At 29.8% G+C, this 21,636-nt stretch overlaps 1 protein-coding gene across 5 annotated transcripts in view; it reads left to right on the top strand.

Moving 5' to 3' along the window:
• Positions 1–21,636, top strand: part of LOC107449324 (uncharacterized) — a 235,323-nt gene that overhangs the window by 143,354 nt on the left and 70,333 nt on the right. Inside the window, exon 3 of one of the 5 annotated variants that reach the window (XM_087165398.1) lies at positions 4,665–4,827. The exons of 3 other annotated variants lie outside the window; for them this stretch is intronic. The gene's annotated coding sequence lies outside the window, so the exon portion shown is untranslated. Of the gene's footprint in view, positions 1–3,579; positions 3,691–4,664; positions 4,828–21,636 lie in introns of those variants that run through there. One more of the 5 variants, XM_087165399.1, reaches the window with a different exon arrangement.

Here is a 21,636-nt window from a genome sequence, read left to right as displayed (position 1 = left end):
TTTTAAACCATCGCACATTTTCAAACAGACTCTTTTATTTTTCAAAACTTTTAAAACAGACAAGTATGTTCTCAATAAGATGGGTACAACAAATGCACGCCTTTAACAGCTGTGATCAAGAAGCATTTTTAACTCGATAATAAAAGGTATTGGCATACAAAAACAAACTATTCACTTTTTAAAATGCGATTTTATTTTTTCTCCATTTTAAAAAACAATAAATATCGATAGGACACACTCTGAAGCAAAACTCTATTTCTGAGCATGCGCAGTATCGCTGAAATGTAGAAAATAAGGTTAGTATTACGGTTAACGTAAGACAAACGTTATGCAAAATTTATGTAATGTCAATGTTATTCACGCTATTTTGCAAATTGGGCCGTTAGTTTGCAAAGGAAATCTAACGATTTCTCGAAAGATGACACTTAGCGGACCCTGTCAAATTTATTTAACATATCGTAATTATGTAATACATTATGTAATGCTCTTTTTTTTAAATCAATCTCTCTTTGTTTGTGAATATCAGGAGAATATCAGAACGAATCACCTGGAAGAGAGAGATTAACGACGCGGCATCGATACAATTGTATATCGATAAAACGTGCTGAATACAATATTGTCGGAAAGGAGATTTCTGAATTTAATGAGTTTGCATGCATGAATGTTTACACAGCCTAATCAGCCATTGAATAATATCACACAACACCCCCCTCTCACTCCTTTACGTAAAATAATCGTCTGAGTGAACGATTAATAAGTACATGCATTATCTCTGTTATTTGCATTTTGGGTAATTGTGGTTCGCCTGTTTAATAGCTTACAAGAAATTAACAAATTGTCCGTTAGCAACTGGTTAGGTTGTTTCTATTAAACAGTATTTACATGTACGTTATAATTTACATACGTAATTAAATTAAAAATGAATTTAAAATTAATGCAGTTTTATAGATTTCAGAAGTTCTTTTTAACATGCACCGGTCTTGATGCCGTATGAGTTCCATGCAGATTTTTTTTTTGTCGAATTAAGGCTGACCGTGGAACGAGATAAAATAGTGTAGTGCTGTCATCTGTCGATACGTGCTCTTTGATGGAGTGAGAGAGAAATGCTTTCTGACGCCTTCTCGGTTCTAATCCAGGACCTTTTCAGTAATCTGATGTCGTAAGCATCTGGGAGATGTAGTATATACCTTGGTCGGAATTAAGAGGCCTTATATAATAACAATGTAAATTAATGCTCAATACTACTTATTTCACTGACACTCGCTGCAATTACAGGTTCAGGACTTTCTTGTGAAAAAAGAGAGCTAGTTGTATATATTAACGGTCAATTCCACTAATTTTTCTGAAATTTGTTACAATTATGGGCACTGTCTGCGTAAATTAGCAGCCATTTCTTCGAATTTTATTGAATGGTCAAAAAATGTAACACGTTTTTCTCATGCGTTTGATTTTCAGCAATTCTTTACCCATGCTTGATTAATATAGTTCTGGAAAATTGCATTTAAATTTTTCTCCATATTTGGCACAGTTAACGAAATCTTTCTCCATATTTGGCACAGTTAACGAAATCTTTCCTTTACTCGCATATCGATATCATGTCCTTCCGTTTCCCATTTAATAATACCGCCACCTATTGTTCGTCATTTAATATTACCATAGCTATAGTTCCTCAAATAACGATGCCAAACTCTACCGTTTCACATATCAGGACACGTTTAAACTTAATCTCTATATGACAGATTAATTATCACCGTGAAGCTTGCAGATAATTTGATACATAAGTACAGTGCAGTTATAGTTAAAGTTACCTTGTTCAAAACAACACAGAGCCAGTTTTGATGCAGAGATCGATGAAACTTGCTATATATAATATGGAACATAGGAAAAGTAACTACCATAAAATGTTTTTCAACTTGAACCCCTAGTGGTAAAAGATTGCTAATAAAGAATAAAAATTGCGTAGCTTTAATAAAGACCACTGTGTTCTTTACTCTATGTTTTTTAGTAGCTGTTTATCCATTCTTGTACGGGGAGGAAAAAAAGTAAATAATCAATAAATCGCTATTGATCAACACTAAGAAATCATGCACAAATCGAATTTTAAGGGGGATTAAACAGGGATGAATACGTAGCAACCTTGCGGGCCGGCGAGTGAAAGTAACAGGGGGCGAAACCCCCTAGTATAAATAAAATGTTAAAAATACAACAAATAATGGAAAAAATATGCATTGTAATAATAAAAATTAATATAAAGAACAATAAAAAAACAAGCTTCAGTCATCTCAAGCCTATTTGACTCTCATAAAGAAGGTAACTGACGCTTTCCAAAAAAGGAAACTGATAAAATAAAACTCGTATTTCCTTTTCTTTAAAAAGAAATTTAACGTTAAAGCTTTCTAATCAAACTTTTTTTCTTTACTGTTTTTAGCTCTGATACTTTTATCACCCTGTTTGTTCTTTTTTTTATTATTATTTTCCTTTTACAACGTATAAGTTGTGATACGTTTTTATCACACAGCATAAAGTTACAGATGCTAAAGAATTTCTAAATCATTCAAGATGTGTAGCAGTAAAAAAGAGAAAGGATAATTTTTTCATTATTTTTATTAGACGTTTAATAAGATATACTAAAGTGAAAGAAGTTTTATAAGAATTTTTTTTTATTTATTTTTTTAGTTTTAGATAATTTTCAAGCCTATTCTTTTGCTTTAAATTTTATATATATATATATGTATTCTATATATATATATATATATATATATATATATATATATATATATATATATATATATATATATATATATATATATATATATATATAGAATTTTTCTATATATATATATATATATATATATATATATATATATATATATATATATATATATATATATATATATATATATATATATATAATAAGAATACTCTTTTCCTTACATTTTTTATCATATTAGAAACAAATATTTTGAGTATAATTTTGATGCAATACGCAGACGTATTTAATATATTTTGAGATGCTTTAATTTCTAAGTATTTTACATTTTATATATTTTCTTGTTTTTGAACGTAATAATAATTTCAATAATAATTACATCTACTTGATTTAAACTGAAATTAATTTACTTGATTTAAGTTAAAGTACAGAATATAACTTTATTTTTGCGCGTCAACTATTTACAGTTTTAAATAGCAATTAGCAGTTTTGGATTTGATGTTACATTATTTATTTATTTATAATATACAGATAATTATAGAGTAAAAGCAAAATTAAGTTTACTTAAAATTTTAATAATATTTTTATAATCTAACCCCTTTTGCTTCCTTTAAAAAAATTGTAAAATTTGTGGAATGCAAAGTAAAATTTAAATATTTTCGGCAAAAAAAGAAGTGTTACAAAGCCTGAAATAATTTTACGTTCACAAATATTTTTTTCTAAAATTGTTTTCGGTTCTTTGAGATTAAACGCATGTTTCTTAAATCAAAAATGACGGTAATTATTAAAAAGAAAATTATGATTTATTTTTCTCAAATTATTTACTCTTTAAGAATTATTAATTCCTTTTCTTTTTATATCTAGGTGAGTTTGAATGCTATTTTTATATTTCAAAGCAAACCAATGCATTTGACGTTCATTTCACTTATTGTGCTATGAATCTTGGAGAATAAATTTCAACAGAAATTTTTAATGAACGGGTAAGTCTTATGATACTTTTCACAAAAATTGAAGAACTACTCAAAAGTTGTATCCGTAATATCTGTTTTTAATACAGTTAAAATATATTTCATAAAATATATTTTCTTTATAATACGGCATGTACACTGTTAGAGTTTTTATTCTAAAATTACGATAAAATAACTGGCAGCAGTTTGTCCATCCAAACAATCGTTAAGTTTACGGTAAAGAATAATTTTTTAAAGTTTACGATTGTGAAACCGCTTATAAGGAGGATATTTAAAAAACCATGAAAAAACTATATGGTTTTTTAACCATTCATAACAAGCATAGTTTCACAACTGTTAAAAATAAAATTTAACTTGACATAGGAGTTAGGTTGTGGTTGAGTTGTGTTTTTTCAAACGAACCTTAGAATATGGTTTAATTAGCTTACTTGGTTATTTCACCTATGGTAAAAACTGGGAAATACTACACTTTTTATGTCATAAGCAGCTTTATGGTACTGTCATCGATCCCTGACAAATCGTATTCTGATAATCTAGTGTCACAAATTGGGGAGTGCAGGACACTAGAAACTCTTCATGTGTTGAAGAGAATGGAGGAAATATTGTGGTGTCAACGTTTAGACTCGAACTCCCGTTCTGACTGTCTGGAGATTGACAGATTAGCCCACTCGGCTATAATATGTATCCATCTGCAAAGAACTAAGTTGTTTCAATAGGTGGGCCTAGTAGGCACAATAACATTTCGGTTGTTTACCCGTATTAGGTCAAGTAAGCTAATAAACGGTTTTTTCTCACGTTTAGCAGTTTTAATACCATCTTATTTATGGTTATTTGACTGTTTTGTTTGAATATGGTAAAGTAAAAATTAAATAAATTCTTATTTAACCATTTTTTCTGTGAAATTTCTAACAATGTACGTGTACAACTTATTATTTTTACATGTACTTTTATTTACGAGGAATACTGAGTACTATCTTTCACACTAGATGCCATCACTAGATTAACTTAGCAGCATTTCATGGCTACATGTAAATTGAAAATGCTGAAAGTCGCTGATTTGCTCCAGAAACGTAACAAGCTTTAGAGGTAATGTGTGCTGATTGTTTTTGAAAGGTTCCAGACAAGTTCCAGGAATATTAACTACTTTCGGTGAGGAAAGGTATCTACATTTTAAAAAAAAACTTGTTTTTTTGCCATAAATGTTAGTGGTAAAAAGGAGGCACCTAAGCGGTACATCAATTTCAGAATCATTCTGTAATTTTTTTTCTTAATTTATACTATTTTGTACTAAACTACGAGGTAATAAATTTTTCACTAATAGTCTCAGTGACCAAACAACATGAACTTATCGTACTTATGAAAATAATGATTAGTAGTTACTGCAGAATTTTCTGGAGTTAGTTTAGCTATTTTAAGCACGAATACCCTGTGTTTCACCCAAAATCCTTATAAACGGAAAGTTAAAGCAACATTTAACAAAATGAACTTTGCTGTTGAAATTAGGTTAATGCTGTTATTAAGTGCCCCGAAGACTTAAAACCACTCAAGATAAAATAGATTTTAGAGTAATTAATATAGCCAGGGCTCTCTCTCCTTTCTCGATTAATAAGTTTCACAAAGTAATGAAGAGAGATGATAATTTTCTCCCTCCCACTTTTTTGTCCGAAACTACAATTTATATCGGCCTGGCATTAAATTGAAGTCAGGATACAATATTTTTCACAATGCTAATGGACAAAGATTTGGATAAATAGAGGATTCATTAAAAAGTAATTCCTACTTTACAAGATCTTGTCACTCTTTAAATAATGCGATAAATTCCATTAATTCTCTGAAGCCCAGGCTTAACTTGAAAGATAAAATAACTTATGTATTATTTACTCGCCAAATCAATTCATTTTTAATGCAATATTTTTACAGAGATGTAAATAGACACTAAAATATTATTCATGTTGATCGAAATTTAATTTTCTTAAAATGAAAAGATGACTAAAAAGCTGTTACAAACAAACTAATTATTAAAATGAAAATCTTTTCCATTCATTAGAATGTGAGGAAGTGTAATTAACGGGAAAAAAAACTTATTTTTCTCTCGCACTGATTTTAATTTAAATTTTTTTCTCGCCAAATGAATTAATGACTCTCTTTCCATTAGACAAACGTCTTTTTCTTGCATAATTTATCACTTTTTGTTATAATCTTCTTGTTTTAATGATTATCCGGTAATTATTTCGAATGCATTTTTTGTCATATATTCTCATTGTGCGAATAAATTGCTTAACACATTTCCAAGGAAGAAATAGCAAATAAATAATTATTTTAACTGTTAGGAATTTTGATGTTGGAAATTTGTTTATTTTAACTATGAAAAGTATAATTCAATCGCTCACAATGAGGGGGAAATTCCCCTTTGGGGTATAATTCCCTTAAGCCAGTTTGGAGCATGATTCTTTTAAAATTATGAAAGTCCCCCTTGAGCCTTAATTTCAAAGGGGAAATGCGGTCAGTCTTAAAATTCTTGATTTATACTGCAAACTTTTATTTTGTATCTTAAGGAAACGAATTTGGGGTATGATTTTCTAATTTCTGTGATGAAATTAGAAAATACCTTACCTGCCGGTATCCTACGTAGATCTAACGGACCTCTGAAATTACAACCGTTGAACTTTAAAAAATAACGCTAAAATCTAAACCAATCAAAATCACGATTGGGTTTCAACATCGCCCAGATTGGCGATCAACCGCGATCACAACTTGGCGAGAATCAAGGGGCACCCTCAAATATAGTCTACCCTTAGTTTTAGATTAAAAAAAAAATAATAGAAAAAAAAAAGAAACTATGGCAGTTATTGAAATTTTCTGTGCTCATATCATTTAATTTTCAAAGCCTAACAATAATCTGGACGATTCATTTGAAATTTTAAACTAAATTTAATAACAATAATAATAATAATAACATATATATATTATAGGGAATCAAGCTACATTAAAGAAACAGTTCCTTTTTTTTTCAAAAACGCATTTATTTGACATCCACACATAAACAAAGCAAAATTAAATTAAAATACCCGTAACGGGTGAGTAATACCCTTGCAAAGTAAATGGAAAAATCCGTAATGGGTTAGTATGAACCTTAAATTCAAAACAAATACTATTCTCATCAAAATCAACAACTTTCTGATATTTTATAAAATGTCTCATTATCTTATTTTTCCTTGATCTCGTTATGTGTTTTTTAATTCATGCTTATGTTAGTCAATTCAATTTATGACAATTCTTTTTTAAATTTCTCCAAAAAATACTTTTATACTCAAATAATTTGTGAATTTGGAGGTCTTTAGTTCATGCAATTTTTCATACTTAGCAATAATGTTGAAACAAAAGAATTTTCGGCGTTTTAGTGAATCATCCAAGCTAACAAGCATTACTTCTATAATCGGTATAATAAACTGATTTCTGCACTATTAGCGATAAAGTATGCATCAATCTTATAACTAATCCACGGTACAGATGAACGTTAGTAATAAACGATGTTCTAATTCTGCGTGGAGCCATCTTGGCCGGAACTAAAGGACTCATATATGGAACAAATTTTTCCAGAAAACTGGAAAAATTAGTTCCACTCATATTAAAAACTGTATAATTGTTGAAAACGGTATACGTGCTTTATACGTGCAACGGAAACTACGTGGTGTTCAATTTAAAAAAATTGTCTGAAGATTAAATTTATCAGTCCAGCTTTATTAAATATTTTCTAAACGAAGTTTTTCATCAGTGACCATGCCTGCGTTTCGTTTCTCATAACTTATTTCCAATAAATAATTTTCAGACAGATCACAATATTCAAAGTATTGTGAAAATAAATACATACTTTTTCGCTTTATTTTTTTACGTGATCAATATATTCATTTGAAAATGTGTGAATATTTTAAAACAGTAATGGTATTCTTCTTTGTTTCAATTAAATTACCCCAAATAGAAAATAGTTGCGATAGTAAATCGCAATCACAGTTGTAAGTAATTGTGATTGACCAAAATAAGGATGAATTATTGCTAAAATTAGTTAATTATAATAAGAATAATAATATAGGCAATAATAGTTATGAAAAATAGAAGGTAACCATGCAAATAATATTCATGTAAAAACAATCATTAGTAATCAATAGTATGTTTTATAATCATAATAATGAGATTGATAATAATAACGATAAATTATAATCAATATTGATAAAAAAAAAGAAATTTATATGTATCAATTATGAATAATTAGTAACAAAAAGGTTAATTATAATTAATAATAATGGAAATGAATAGTTAAATTGAATAAAAATGAAAATATTGATTGTATTTAATAAGGAAGGAAAGTATAGTTAAAATTTAAAACAAAATAATTAGTTTTTGTTTTAAATTTACTAAGACAATAAAAATAAATAAAAAAATGGCATCCTTCTATTACAACAAATTTCTGCAAAACATCTACAACACACTACAAGCAAGGAACAATGGATTTGTATAGTAAAATCTTTAAAAATTTTAATTTAAATTTAGCTTTTTTTTAATTAAATAATTTTAAAGATTAAGTATTATACAAAAAATGCACATCACTTTGAAATTTGTTACGAAATCGATGATTTACTGTGAATAAAGTTTTGTTACATTAAATTAAAAGCGAAATATAATTATTCTAAAAGCGAAATGAAGTCGAAGGAAATTAAAAGCGAAATGCAATTCCTTTAAATTAAAATTTAAGTGCTGATTCTAGAGTACCAGTTTCAGCAGCTCTAACCCTATGAAATGAGCTACTATATTAATGAAAGCCCAGTTGAAAATTGCGTGAAGAGAATTAAATACGCTTATTTCATTTTTATAAAGAGAGAATATAACGAAAGTTAACAGAATTAACTTACAAAGTTTATGTTTGAAATTAAATTAAATTTGATATAATTTTTTATTTAAAAAAACCTATTGATTTAAGATTTAATATATTTTATATTTTGATTAATTTTTTGCTTTGAAATCAAACGAAAAAGGCTACAATTTCAAATATGGGTGTATATTTATATATTATTTATATTTCTAACTAACAAATCAACAAGATTTATTAGTAAAACTTAACATTCAAAATTTATCAGAAAAATAAAATTAAATTTGATATAGCACATTTTTTATTAAAAAAAAAGAACTTTTCATTTTAATCCCGGATTTAACATAAACATACGTTTAATAACCCCGGATTTTGCGTAAACATATATTTTTCATTATTTAATATTTCCATGCTTTTTTGCTTAAAATCAACTGGTAAAGGCTAGACTTTCAAATATGCGTATATATTATTTAAATTTCTAACTATTTCGATGAAAAAAGGACTTTTGAGAGAACTCGATAATTCTGTTTTTGCACCTTGTGCTTCATCTAAGCAAAACAGTTTTTTTAAACTTGAGGCGCAAAAATAAAATGCACAGCTCTTAAACCAGGTCTTCTTGATGAGCAAACGGCAAAACAAATATTTTCCTCGCTATATTTCAAGGCTTTCGTAAATTTAAGGTGAACTTCATGCTCTTAAGAAATCCGGGAATTTTCACGACTTTTGTGTCTCCTGAGGTTGGTATAATTAAATTTACAATGAATAGATTTGCATGCATTTCGAAGCAACTTGTATTTACGGAGGAAAACATTTAAAGATAAAATCTTGCCCAAACACCATTACTCGTTCTTTATTATTTAATTTTGTAAAAATAAAACAAATTTTTTTTTTTTTTAAATTTAAATTGATCTACCCAGTATCTTTCTTAAAAAGGAAATAAATTAACATCTAAAAGTCAGTCGCCTTTTCAGATTTTTTTTTTCCGACTACGCCCACCTGCGTTATGAAAGTTACTGACATTTTATTGGTTTAATAAAATAATCTAGATTGAGGTATTGAACAAATGCCTCCTAGAACAGAGAAGCCCTCAGCACGGTACCATAAAAAGAAATTTTATCCTTTAGTATTTTAAACATAATGACATCATTCGTATTCTCTCCTACTGCGCAGCTTAGTAGCTCGAACGTAGTGGCATCTTTCTCATTTTCCTAAACTGCGCACTTTATGTTCGTTACGTCAGACTACTGAATTGATCCGCGCTGAGGCCTTCTCTCCTAGGAGGTGTTGGTGAGACTCGGTAGGGTAGGTTCACAGTGAGTGCCGACGTCAAATGACTCAGCAAGGCAGCTTTTTAAAACTCTCTACCTGAAAAAAAAATGCTCAAAGGGCGCAAGACTCTGAGACTTTGACGTCGGCGTTTGCTGTGAACCTATTTTTATTTTAATCATCATTAATGCTGATGGATGATTAAATGACTCAGGGACAAACAAAATTAGTTTTTTTGGTCTTTTCTTTTTCTGGAAAAAAAACTAAATAATTTTTTTTTTCATTCACATTTGGTATATAAATAATCGAAGTATAGCTACATATTTATAAAATATTTTTTTACTAGAACATTGATAATTTTTACGCTTTCCATGCCGGAGAAAATGGCAGAATTGACGTAGTTCAAGTTTGATAATATGAATTAGCAAATTTCAACTTATTGATTCAATAATTCTGCTGATTCAAAAAAGTTATTTGAATAAGAGCGCTGATTCATTCCCGTTGAATCAGTCTTGATTAGGAAATTTTATACGTAAAAATCATTTTAAAAATGGAAATAAGTGAAATAAAAAAAATCATTCAAAGCCGTATTATCATATAATTAAAAACTATTAATAAATAGGGAAATTGATAGTTTTGGACACAATGTTCTTATAATATTAAAACAAATACTGTCTAAATTAGACACATTAAATTTAAAGATTTCTTTTAAATATCTTTTATCATTATTAGTAGTCCATTTACCAATAAAAATTGGAAAAAAAATCATGATAAACACCAAATCATGAAAAATAACTATGTTATTAATCATCAATAATAGAGTTATTTTCATCAGTTGTATTATTAGAATTATCTAGTCTTAAAAAGAAACCTGTTTCTTAGTGGGATCATAAAAAGGTATATATTTAATTTTATATTTTTGATTTAGCTTCTTTTTTCATATGAGGAATTTTGATGCAAGATGCATTAAAACAAATAAATTTATATTTTGCGTGTAATGTATATACTTTTTGTATGCATATTATTGCAAGCAATATGTACAGACTTTCAAATTTAAATAAAGGTTCCAAAACTTTTGAAACATCTAGATTTCCAAATCAATCATCATCTAGATTTCCAAATGCTTACAAGTCCACAAAAATCTTTTAATGGGACATGTTACAATTTGTTTAATTTTTGTGGAGGAATTGGAATTTACTATTGAAAAACCCGTCTTTTTACAATTATAGTTATTTTGTAGTGTTTCAAGCTGATAGAAAAAGTCTATTTTATTCAGACTGATTCTTATTATTTTGCTTATTTTATTCAACTAATGTCTATTTAGGCTAATTAGAAAATTGCGCGAAGAATTACTGTATCAACCTGAATTTTTTTAGACTCATTACAATGTGCCGTACAGTCTTCCGGAACTTTAAATTAAAAAGTCTAGTCAGACAAAAAGTTTTGTTAACATATATTTGTTTATAAGAAAAAGGGGGGAGGAAACAACTTTAACAAGCCACATTTGGAAAAAAAAAAAAAAACTAAAAGTCATTTGATACTAATTGGACACGCTTTGACACCTTTTATGTACTTAGATGTAAAGTGATTAGCATTGGAAAAAAAATAAAAGACTGAAACAAAATTGGAATATACAGATGTCTAGCGAAGAACTAATTAATTTCGAAATTAAAAATCTTCGAAACATAGAGCGATAGAAAAATGAAACAAACGGTATGTTTATTGTGAGAACTACAAAACTTTCATTCCGAAATTTTGGAATTTAGACACGAAAGTAGCCAACAGATGGAGCTGCAAGCAATTGATGACCAGCGCAATCAGTTTTAGGGCTGAAGCGTGAAGGAAGGTTGCTGTACGTGATTAGGAGTTTTAAACCATGCATTCTATAGAACAAAGTGAGTATCTGGTACTGCTGGAATATCATAGATTAGTTTATAGTGCTACGGCATTTTATTCCTTTCAATAGCTCAGTATAGTATACAGCACGCTCTGTTGGCGAACTTAGTTTCAAAATTTCTGTATACAATTTTAGCAACTCTCATCATATACGTTCCGTTTGTTTAATTTCTCTATCATCCTCTGTTTCGGAGAATTTCAATTTTGAGATCAGTATTCGCTATCTTTCTTCTATAAAAGTTTTATGATGTTTCTTTATTTATTTCTAGATAAAAAAATTTAAGAATATGGAAATTACTTATAGATCATTTAATAAAAGTCTTTATAATACTCGTCGCTATTAAAACCATTTTTCTGATTTTTTATTGATGTTATAGTTTTCTCTGCATCATATTTTGAAGAAACTTGTTTACTTAAATAATTCAAAGATGTCCAAAAGTAAATTTAATCATCATTCCATAAACAGAAATAATTCAGTATTTATTTAACTTTAACTAACTTTTACTTGACTCCTTTTTTTGAGAATTCTCTTTAATGAACCTTTCCTATACTCAACTTGTTGCAATAAAGCCTCTTTACTCTAAATCTTATTGCTTAAGAAATGGATGATATATTCTCTAATTAGCCAAAGTTAAATAGTTTCATGGACTTAAAACTGCTAGAATGATTCAAAGATACTGAAAGCTTTTCCAATTACCCTGGTGCTTTGCAAAGAGTCGGGCTTTTAATTAGGTTAAGACATATGTATTACTGATAAGATACTTTTAAGACTGTATCGTAACTTAATTTCTATTCTAATTTACTAAATTAATTTAATTATTATTTCAGTTCAACTGTTTATTTTATTGAGTTTTATATTTAAGATAGAGGTTTGTAAAATTTAACGTATTTCTTCTTCCACCCAGTTTATGGTGAACACCTGATGGGGAAAGGAATTACGAAACCCATTCCTGATTCGTTTTCTCGACAGAATATTGTGCTCGGCTACAGTGTACCAAACAGGCTATCTCAGAGATTTTTACCAATCTTCCGGCTTCTGAAACATTGGATTTAACTATTAATCAGAATGAGACCAAATTTATGACAGTCATTAATCAAAATTTTGAAGGTTAACCTCTCTAATAATTATGCATTTGAAATTGTCAGTCAATTCAAATACCTATGAACAATTGTTACAGTTAAAAATGATAGAGAAACAAATATTAATAACAGAATAACGATGTGTACTAGGAGTTACTTTGAATTATGAAACCTATTGAAGTCAAAGCTTATTTCCATTAAAAATAAAATTGATTTGTATTGTACTCTAATTAAATCTGTATTACTTTATGGCAGCAAATACTGGCCATTAAATAAAAATATGAAAATAAACTACTAATTTTTTAAGGAAAAATAATCAGAGCCATTTTTGGGTCTGTTAGCGAAAACGATGTTTGGCGGATTCAGTACAATTACGAATTATACAGAAAGTTTAAGTAACCAAACATAATGTTAGTTCCTCTCCTACAGGATTAAATCTTATTGGATAAGATCTTACAGGGTAGGAACAAATCCTATAAGATAAGATCCCATAGGATTTGTAATTATATGTACTAATCCTAAAGATGGTTGGGCAACGTCGATAGAAAAGATGATGATGACCCAGGTAAGAAAGAGAGTTCACCTGAAACCGAAAAGAGTTTTTGAAACCTGCAAACCAAACATCGGATGAATTGATTCTGTTTGAAAAAGATCTTAAAAGTATGGACATCAATAGATGGAGAAACCAAGTGTCTGATAAGAGTCTGGTGGAAATTACTTTCTGAATGGCTCTGGCCTGTACTAACTAGACTGTCATGTCGATGAAAGAAGAAAAAAGTCCCTCTGAAGGAACTTCTAGTCCCTTTTAGCCAGATATTTTAAATAATCGTAGCTGAAACATAAATTTTTCCTTTGATGCTTAGGATTGGTTGAACCATTTTAGTTATCGATTGGGTCCTCTTAACCTAAATTGATTAGTTTCTATGTTTTAAGGGGGTTGGATATTTAAGAATAGTCAAAGAGAATTTCTGGAGTGTTAAAAACTATTAAAGAGGTAAACAGATGAAAAGATGAATAGTGTAGGATGAGAATTAATGTAAAATGAAATTTAAGAAATCTCTCAGATGTTATGGGGTATTTTGAAAGGTATTATCTTCAAAGCAATAGTAAATATTCATTTCCTTCCTAATTTCTCAGTGTATGATTAAAAACTTGTAATTCCTTTTAGATAAAATTTAACATTATTTATTGCATTTTCTATAAATCTTTTAAAACGTCTTAAAATGTGAGATCATTTTCGAAGTTGAATCTCGTACGCAGTCCTTTCCTTTTATCGACTTATATATTACATCCACGTGCTATATAACAGTACTATCATTTTGTAACTGTATTAAAGTAAAAGCGATAAAACTTCGTTTTTTTAGAACATAAAAAAGAGACTTCAATTGAAAATAGTAAATGTGCTTAAATTCAATAAGAATAGTAAATTCAACTTTTGAGATCCACTATTAAGTTCTTTTATTTTTCCAAGAATTTATATCTGGAATTAGTTTTAAAAAAGACAAAACACCATAAAAATAGTATTTTAAAAAAATTAAGTACCCATAGGAAAAAATAAAATTAGATATAAGCTTAAAAAATATTAATGGAATTGTTATTTTGGCATATATGAACACTCGTGTCTCAGAAAGAAATCTAGTTTTACAAGTAAAGCCACACTAATTCCGGAATTTTGCCTTTATTATTTTTTTAAATTACTTTCTATAAGAAAATATCAGTATCCTACTATAATAAAAATTTAATGATGGTGTCGGAGTTTTCCATTGTTGTCAAAAAACTTCTATTGGCTGGAAAATCACATGGTGGGATCCAGTTTTCCCACAATCATTTTAATATTGGTTTGGTTGTCATCGGCATGAAATTGATATAAGTCATAAAATTATTGTTTTCCTGTAAATATTTTTTGTTTCCCTAATTTTAAGGTTAAAATTACCTGTACTGTTATTATTACGTTTTTGATTTTGTTTGATTTTTAAATTAAGAGTTTAGGAGAATTGTTTTTATTATTATTATTATTGGAATAATGTAATTCTTCAATACGTTTTAGGATAAAGTTATTTAAATCAGTGTCTGATCTTATTAACCGTTTTACAGTTATAATTTTTTGGTTCAAATTACATTAATATACTATTATGAATCACGGTGAAAGAGATTCATTAAATGATTTAGAACTTAACTTTTAGCTTCTTGCACAAAATGATGAATGCGAAAAATTTATTTAAAATACATCTATCAGTTTGGTAAGCAAAAATATTAAATTACAGTTGAGAACTCACTAAATTTGTTATAACAATATAATTTAAATTTTAAATGTTATTTCAAAAAATAATTACTTACAAAAATGATTTATGTTCACTTATAGGTAAGTAGATGCTTTATTTACTTCGTACTAGAGCTGCACACTGGGCTATTGGCGAATGTCTGGGAAACATCCTTGAGGATGATCCGAAGACCAGCCATCGTGATTTTGATCCTCTGGAGAGTAGATGGCTGCCCTGCTTTGGTACCCGACAACCTGCACACAATTAGCACTTTATTGTAAAGCAGTTAAACGATGACCACGCACCCTGGGTCCCAACGCAGGCTTATCAAAATGATCACCTATTCGCTTACTGGCCGCTTACACAACAAACTAAACAAGCGAAGCTGGCCAGTGATACTCGACTTCGGTGTTCTACTGGGAACCATGTTTTTACGACTAGTCCTCTGTGGGACCAAATCGATCTTAATAGTTTCATAAGGGAAATGTTTGAACGTGGGAAGTGGATGCACAACAAGTGTTCTTTTTGGTACATATATTTTAAGTTGAATAATTTCAACTGTTTCATACCAAGAAACAGCAATTATTATAAAGCAATCATCGGGATTGGCGAGAGTCAGCGAACAGGAGGCTTAGCCCCCTAGTAAGTTTAGAAAATATTAAATTTTAGTGTGGCAAATATGAACACTAGTGTCACATAAAGAAATCTAGTGTTACAAGTAGAGCTACACTTCTTTTGCTAGTGTCACAGTGTCGTGTTTTGATTTTTTTTTATGTCAGGAATTTAAATTTAATTTAATCTTTCATAGTTAATAGTATTTGTACTTCTCCTTTTTTTTTATTTCTCTTCATTTTTTTTCTGTGAAGAGAATTGGAAATGTCTCTTTTTACTTTTACGTTAGCAACGCATTTTTGTGTCTTTCTCCTTTTCACCTTTTGCAATTCAAGGTCGTCTGACCCCACCGTCCTTCAAGCACGACATTCTTTTCCCTCACATTCTAATTTACGTCACCACTTAACTTCTTTTCCCATCACTTTCACGTAACCTTCAATTTTGCACGTGGTTACTCTTCCAGCTGGATTTTCTAGATTTTTCTAGAATTCTTGGGGTGTTCACGCCTTTTTTGGGGGGACTTATTCCCTTTGGCACCTTATTTTGGTATGTTGTGGGAGTACTAATTTGCACTGATTGGTGGTGACCTAATCGTGTGGTAATCCCCCCATCCAATGACAGTCGTTCTTTCTCCTGCTCTTCAACTCGCATTTTCCCGCGCTTAAGCGGACGCCATTTTTGGGATTATCGTTTTTGGTACTGCAAAGTACACTTCTCTCGGGGATTGCGGTGCGGCTGGTAAGCTGACCTTCGTGGTTAGCGAGCCATGCCAAACCACCCCAAAGCTACATTTTTTTTTTGCCATTTTTTCTGATTTATCATTTTCATTTTAGATCAATTTTGAGTTTGGCCAATTACTTCCCATTATTATTTAACTACATCCCTCCCCACTCAGGGTATTCGATTGTCCTCTGTAAAAAATTTAATAAATACAAATGTGAACGTGAAAAAAAAATACATATGTACCAATGAAATATTTTTAGAGAAAAGGTGAAGAAAAGTGGTGGGTCTCATATGTACCCTAATAAATTAATTATAAATTAAAGGTTGAGAAAAGTACCATAGTAGATTAATTATTTATTAACTTGAAAAAAAAGGGGGATGTTGTGATTAAAATATATTATATACAGAGAATGGGGTTGTAAAATTTGATAGAGGTATTCAGTCGATAAAGTTTAAGACAATCAAAGAAAAATAAGAGATTAAATAAGTAATAAATTTTGATAATAAATTTGGATCATCATTAATTGATGGAAAGAAAAGGCCAAAAGTGATCGAAAATAGTGGAAGGACATATTGCTTAAGTGCCACGTGAATTAACCCAACAGCAAGGGCTCGTGGTCAAGATAAAGTTAGGGAACGACTGAATAACATCTATAAAATTATACACAACAATAAATAAGTTGTAACTACCCTCTCGTCAAATAAATACAAAGAAAAAGTGAGTTACTCACCTCGATGAACAAACATGAAGACGTCGAGGAAAGACAATAACGTTGAGAAAAAAAAACAAGGTATTCACGTTCACATTTGTATTTATTAAATTTTTTACAGAGGACAATCGAATACCCTGAGTGGGGAGGATGAAATGAAAGATTAAACTACTATGAAAGATTAAATTAAATTTAAATTCCTGACATAAAAAAAAATCGTAACACGACGCTGTGACAGCTAGTTTGTGATTTTTCCCGTTATTATTTTTTTTAATTACTTCCTGTGCGAAAAGATCAGTATTTAAAATAAAACTTAAACTACTTTTATAAACAGATTGATAAAATATATTTAATTGATATAGACTTTTACTAAAACGCATAAACTAAACGAAAAACGTTTTCAAATTAGATTTTCAGGATTAATAAATAATATTACTTTATATGTCTATACTAACAGGAAAAAAGAACTTTCGACATTATTATTTATTCATTTCAAAATTCGATTACTTTGAGTCATCTTTCTACGTACGCCAAATCTCATTTAATAAATTAGAATTAAATTATTCATTTCTAGATTCACTTATCGCAGTAGAAGCCTTAAGTCAAGAAATATCAACTTGGGATCCCGTTTTGCTTTTGTTGAGGCAGAAGGGGATAAGAAAGATTCTAGAATATTTGAAATAAAAGGTAAAAAAGAAAATTATTTTATTGATTCTCTTTCAATTCTGCGTAATGCAGTATCAAACGTTCTACTGTTTGTTCCATGATTCTTAAAAGGAATTTCGTGACTTCTTTTCCAAGAGTGAATTGCCTGTTTGTTTATGTTTATTCGAAATCAACAAAATTCCTTCCGGGCATCTATTTTCGAGACATCGAACGAGAATATTCGAAAGTTTTGTTCCGTTTGGGCAAACTTGACATTTTCATTTAATTCCGAACGTTTGCTAAGCATATGTTTTGTGACAAATTTTAAATGCTTTTTGGTTTGATATTTAATTGAAGTATGGTTCTCATTTAGCCAAATCAGTCCTTATTTTGTAACGTTTTGAAACCTAAGAATATGTATCGTACTGAATACAATACTATGATAAGCATCTGTAAGATTTTAGACGGAATAAATTTTAATCTATTGTTAAGTATTTTATTTTATCTTATAACCGACGTTGAACAGCTGAATCAGTTTTTAGGTTTACGACTACTAATGTTCAAATTCGTAACCTTGTAATTTTGAACCCAATCCAGAAGACAAGGAAACTCTTGAATTAAGTATAGGGAAAAATTTGCCTTCGTGGAAGGTTTTTTGATAGAACCAGTATTTGCGCAACATGTAGTGAAAACCCCCGAAAACCTCCCACGGTTAGCCTGACGGCAAGGGGACTGTAACCCATGATCCACCCACTACTGAGGAGGATATTTAACGTGAGCACTGAAGTCTGTGTGAGTTTGGTATGAAATTTGTGTCGACCAATTATCGCTTGGTTTTGAAACCGGTTCATCTCATTGGAAGGCAAATGCTCCATCCCCTGAGCCACCACGGCTCATTGCTAAATATTTGATATACGGAAAGGTAAAACTATCATAGTCATATAAATACAGGTCTGCACGTAAAGCTGGCGTATTTTTCTTGTAAAATATATAGTCGCTAGCGGAATATTATTCTCAAAGGCTATCTTTTTTTTTTTTTTTAGCTTTACCGTTCTTCGAGATTCAGGAGATTTGATTGTTTAATCAAGGTGAAATAATATAGTGCTGCTACCTGTCAAGGACTGAGACAGTCACATATTCGTTGTAGGAGATCACCAATGTAGAGAGAGTGCGTGACGGATGAGTTTGAACCCAAACCATTTCTTTCCGTAGCTCGTTGCTGCAACCTTCTTGGAATCGAGTGTATGTCCCCGGAATTCCCATATTTTAGGACCAGTGGATAAAAAAAGAAGTACTACTCTATGTCCGGAAATTCTGAGTTCATACATCTGTCGTATCTTATATACTAGTGAATTGATGCCTAATAATTGTAGTGGTAGCTGGGCCATAATACTCCCCCACCAGAATTTTATCAGGGATTGAATTCGATGAACGGATAAAACTAGTTGTTGCATTTGCGAAAGACCTGGAGAGCTGTATTAAGTTCACTTTATGTGCGTGGACTTTTCTGTGTGGCTATTAGCAATGGAGTGTGAGCAGAATCCCGTTGTGTGGAAATGAAACAGAGAAGCAACAGTGTAAGGAGGACAAGGGTTGGGATAGCTTGGTTGGTAGGGCACTAGGCCCAAGTCCAAGAGGGCGTGGGCTCGATCTCCGTCGGTCGAGGACTCCCCGTGTAGTAAATGGTGACTGATGCATATTAAGTCTATCGAGTCACAAAATCCTCCATGTTCCGATAACAAATCATACCTCTGAAGGGTACTGATCCAGGAGTATCCTTGTCTTCCGGATTGGTTCAAAATTACAGGTCTACGGATTTGAACATTAGTAGTCGTAAACCCAGAATAGGGTCGGCTGTTCAAAGACGGATATAAAATAAAATAAAATGACACAGTCACTGATAAGCAAGTCAACTTTTCAATGTGAACCCTCCATCGAAGTAATATGGCTTCCGCAGCTCACCAATGTTGGGTGAGTATGCCTTCGATCATGCGAACTTTCATCTATCAAAATGTATCTGAAGATTAAATTAAGTTAGCATATCTTATACACTAATGAATTGAAGTTTAACAATCGTAGTGATGGTTACGCCACACTTTAAGTGAAAATAATATAAAATTTATAAAAAATAATTAAAATTTTCAATGGCAAAAAGGTGTTTACAAACAGCCTCTAGATGCATTAGACGTTCATAAATTACATTTAGGCTTAGATCAGTTAATTCTCAAATCCAAAGACTAGACACTAGAAAATTTCTACAGTAAAAAATACTTCGTCTTGGCTAAAAAGGTTCAGTAAAATGGATAGGTAGTCAAAAACCCATTTTAATAATCAAATGTGTGATATGAATGTAAAAACTGATTTTGACTTTTTTAACGTAAATACTCATTTACTTGGTTATGTTTTATTTTATTCTTCAACCGCGCCATTAAATAATTTTTTTTTGTTTTGAAATTTAATTATTTTATATATTTACTTATTTTTGCTTTAAAATGTTTTATTTACTATATAAGATTTTCGCACTCTTTTAACTAGAATTTTAACTAGAAATTTATAACAATAAAAGTTTTTTTTTCATTTTGATGGGGAAAAAACCTTAAAAAAATGTATTGGCTTTCAATGGAGTGTTTTAATAGCTAGCACAAAATAATAATTAGTTGAAAATAAGTGCAGTTCGATTTTATCAAAGTTGTTAATTTGTTATATTATCAATTAAAAGCCCCGTTGAACTAAATACAATATTTATTCATTTTTTTTTTAAATTTTAATTTTAGCATATGTTGTATTGAGCATTGTAATAAAAAATTAACCACTATTCTTTCGTCAAATCTAAAAAATTCCTCAAAACACCCAAAATTTGAAAGTGCGAACAAGTAAAAAAGACAATATAAATCCATTCACACTCGAAAACATATGAGCTGATCAGTTGACTGTATGATATTAAATCTAGAAACACTTATTTAAAAAGGTGAACCATTTGATTGTCGGAAGTGTCTAGTTTTTATAAAATCAATTTCATATGTAAAATAAATTGTTTTGGGCTAAGTAGTACCTACCTACTACTTTTAATCGAACAGCTTTCGAAACGTTTACATTTTTATAAATTAAAATCTTTTCGTTCTCAAAATTCTATATCCTAAAGACATGAAATAATCAACTGCCATAGCACTGAAAATATAATATAAAATTCTTTTTCTATGTAATAAATCACAAGCTCTAAACTCCGATGAAATCAATACTTTAAGCTCTCTGTTGGATTTTCTAAGCGAAAAGATCAAAAACTACTCACTTTGCCATTATTATTATTTTTTTTTATAAATGAATAAACAAACTTCTCAATGCAACCTATTGGCTGTTGCATAAAAAAGATAAATGATGCTATGAGAATTTTAATATGATCAAAATTAATTGTCTCTGCCATTGTCTATGGGTTTAAGGTTCGGTTTTTAGTATTTTTTTTTTACACTTTGTATTATGATTTAGGTATCCAGTTACTATGAAATAATTTTAATACCTGTCTTCGATTTATAATCTTTTTTTTTTTCGTTTCTGTGTGAGACTATCATTCTATTTGAAACTTTGCTTAATCTATGCTTTTCCATAACGTCTGTTTTCTATCGATATGAAATGTGCTTTAATGGAAAAAATAGAAAAACACTTATGCATTGTCCAATTGGATACTGTTTAGAATTAGTTACCGTTAATCCAATCACAACCGCATGTTTCTTGGAGGAACTCATTATAATTAAATTACTAGTATGTTATGACTTTTCAAATTCCTTGTTTTTTTCAATAATAATTCTGAAAAATATATAATAACAACAACAACAAACTTTGTTAAATCATCGTAATTTTCTAAGAGAATTGCGTCTGAGAGGTTACAGAGCCAGTACTAGTAGCA

The sequence above is a fragment of the Parasteatoda tepidariorum genome, chromosome 6, assembly GCF_982258835.1.
Source record: "Parasteatoda tepidariorum strain Cologne lab strain chromosome 6, Ptep-v5.0, whole genome shotgun sequence".
Classification (NCBI taxonomy): domain Eukaryota; kingdom Metazoa; phylum Arthropoda; class Arachnida; order Araneae; family Theridiidae; genus Parasteatoda; species Parasteatoda tepidariorum.
Note: the sequence above shows the minus strand (reverse complement) of the source record. Positions and strands in the feature narration are given on the sequence as shown.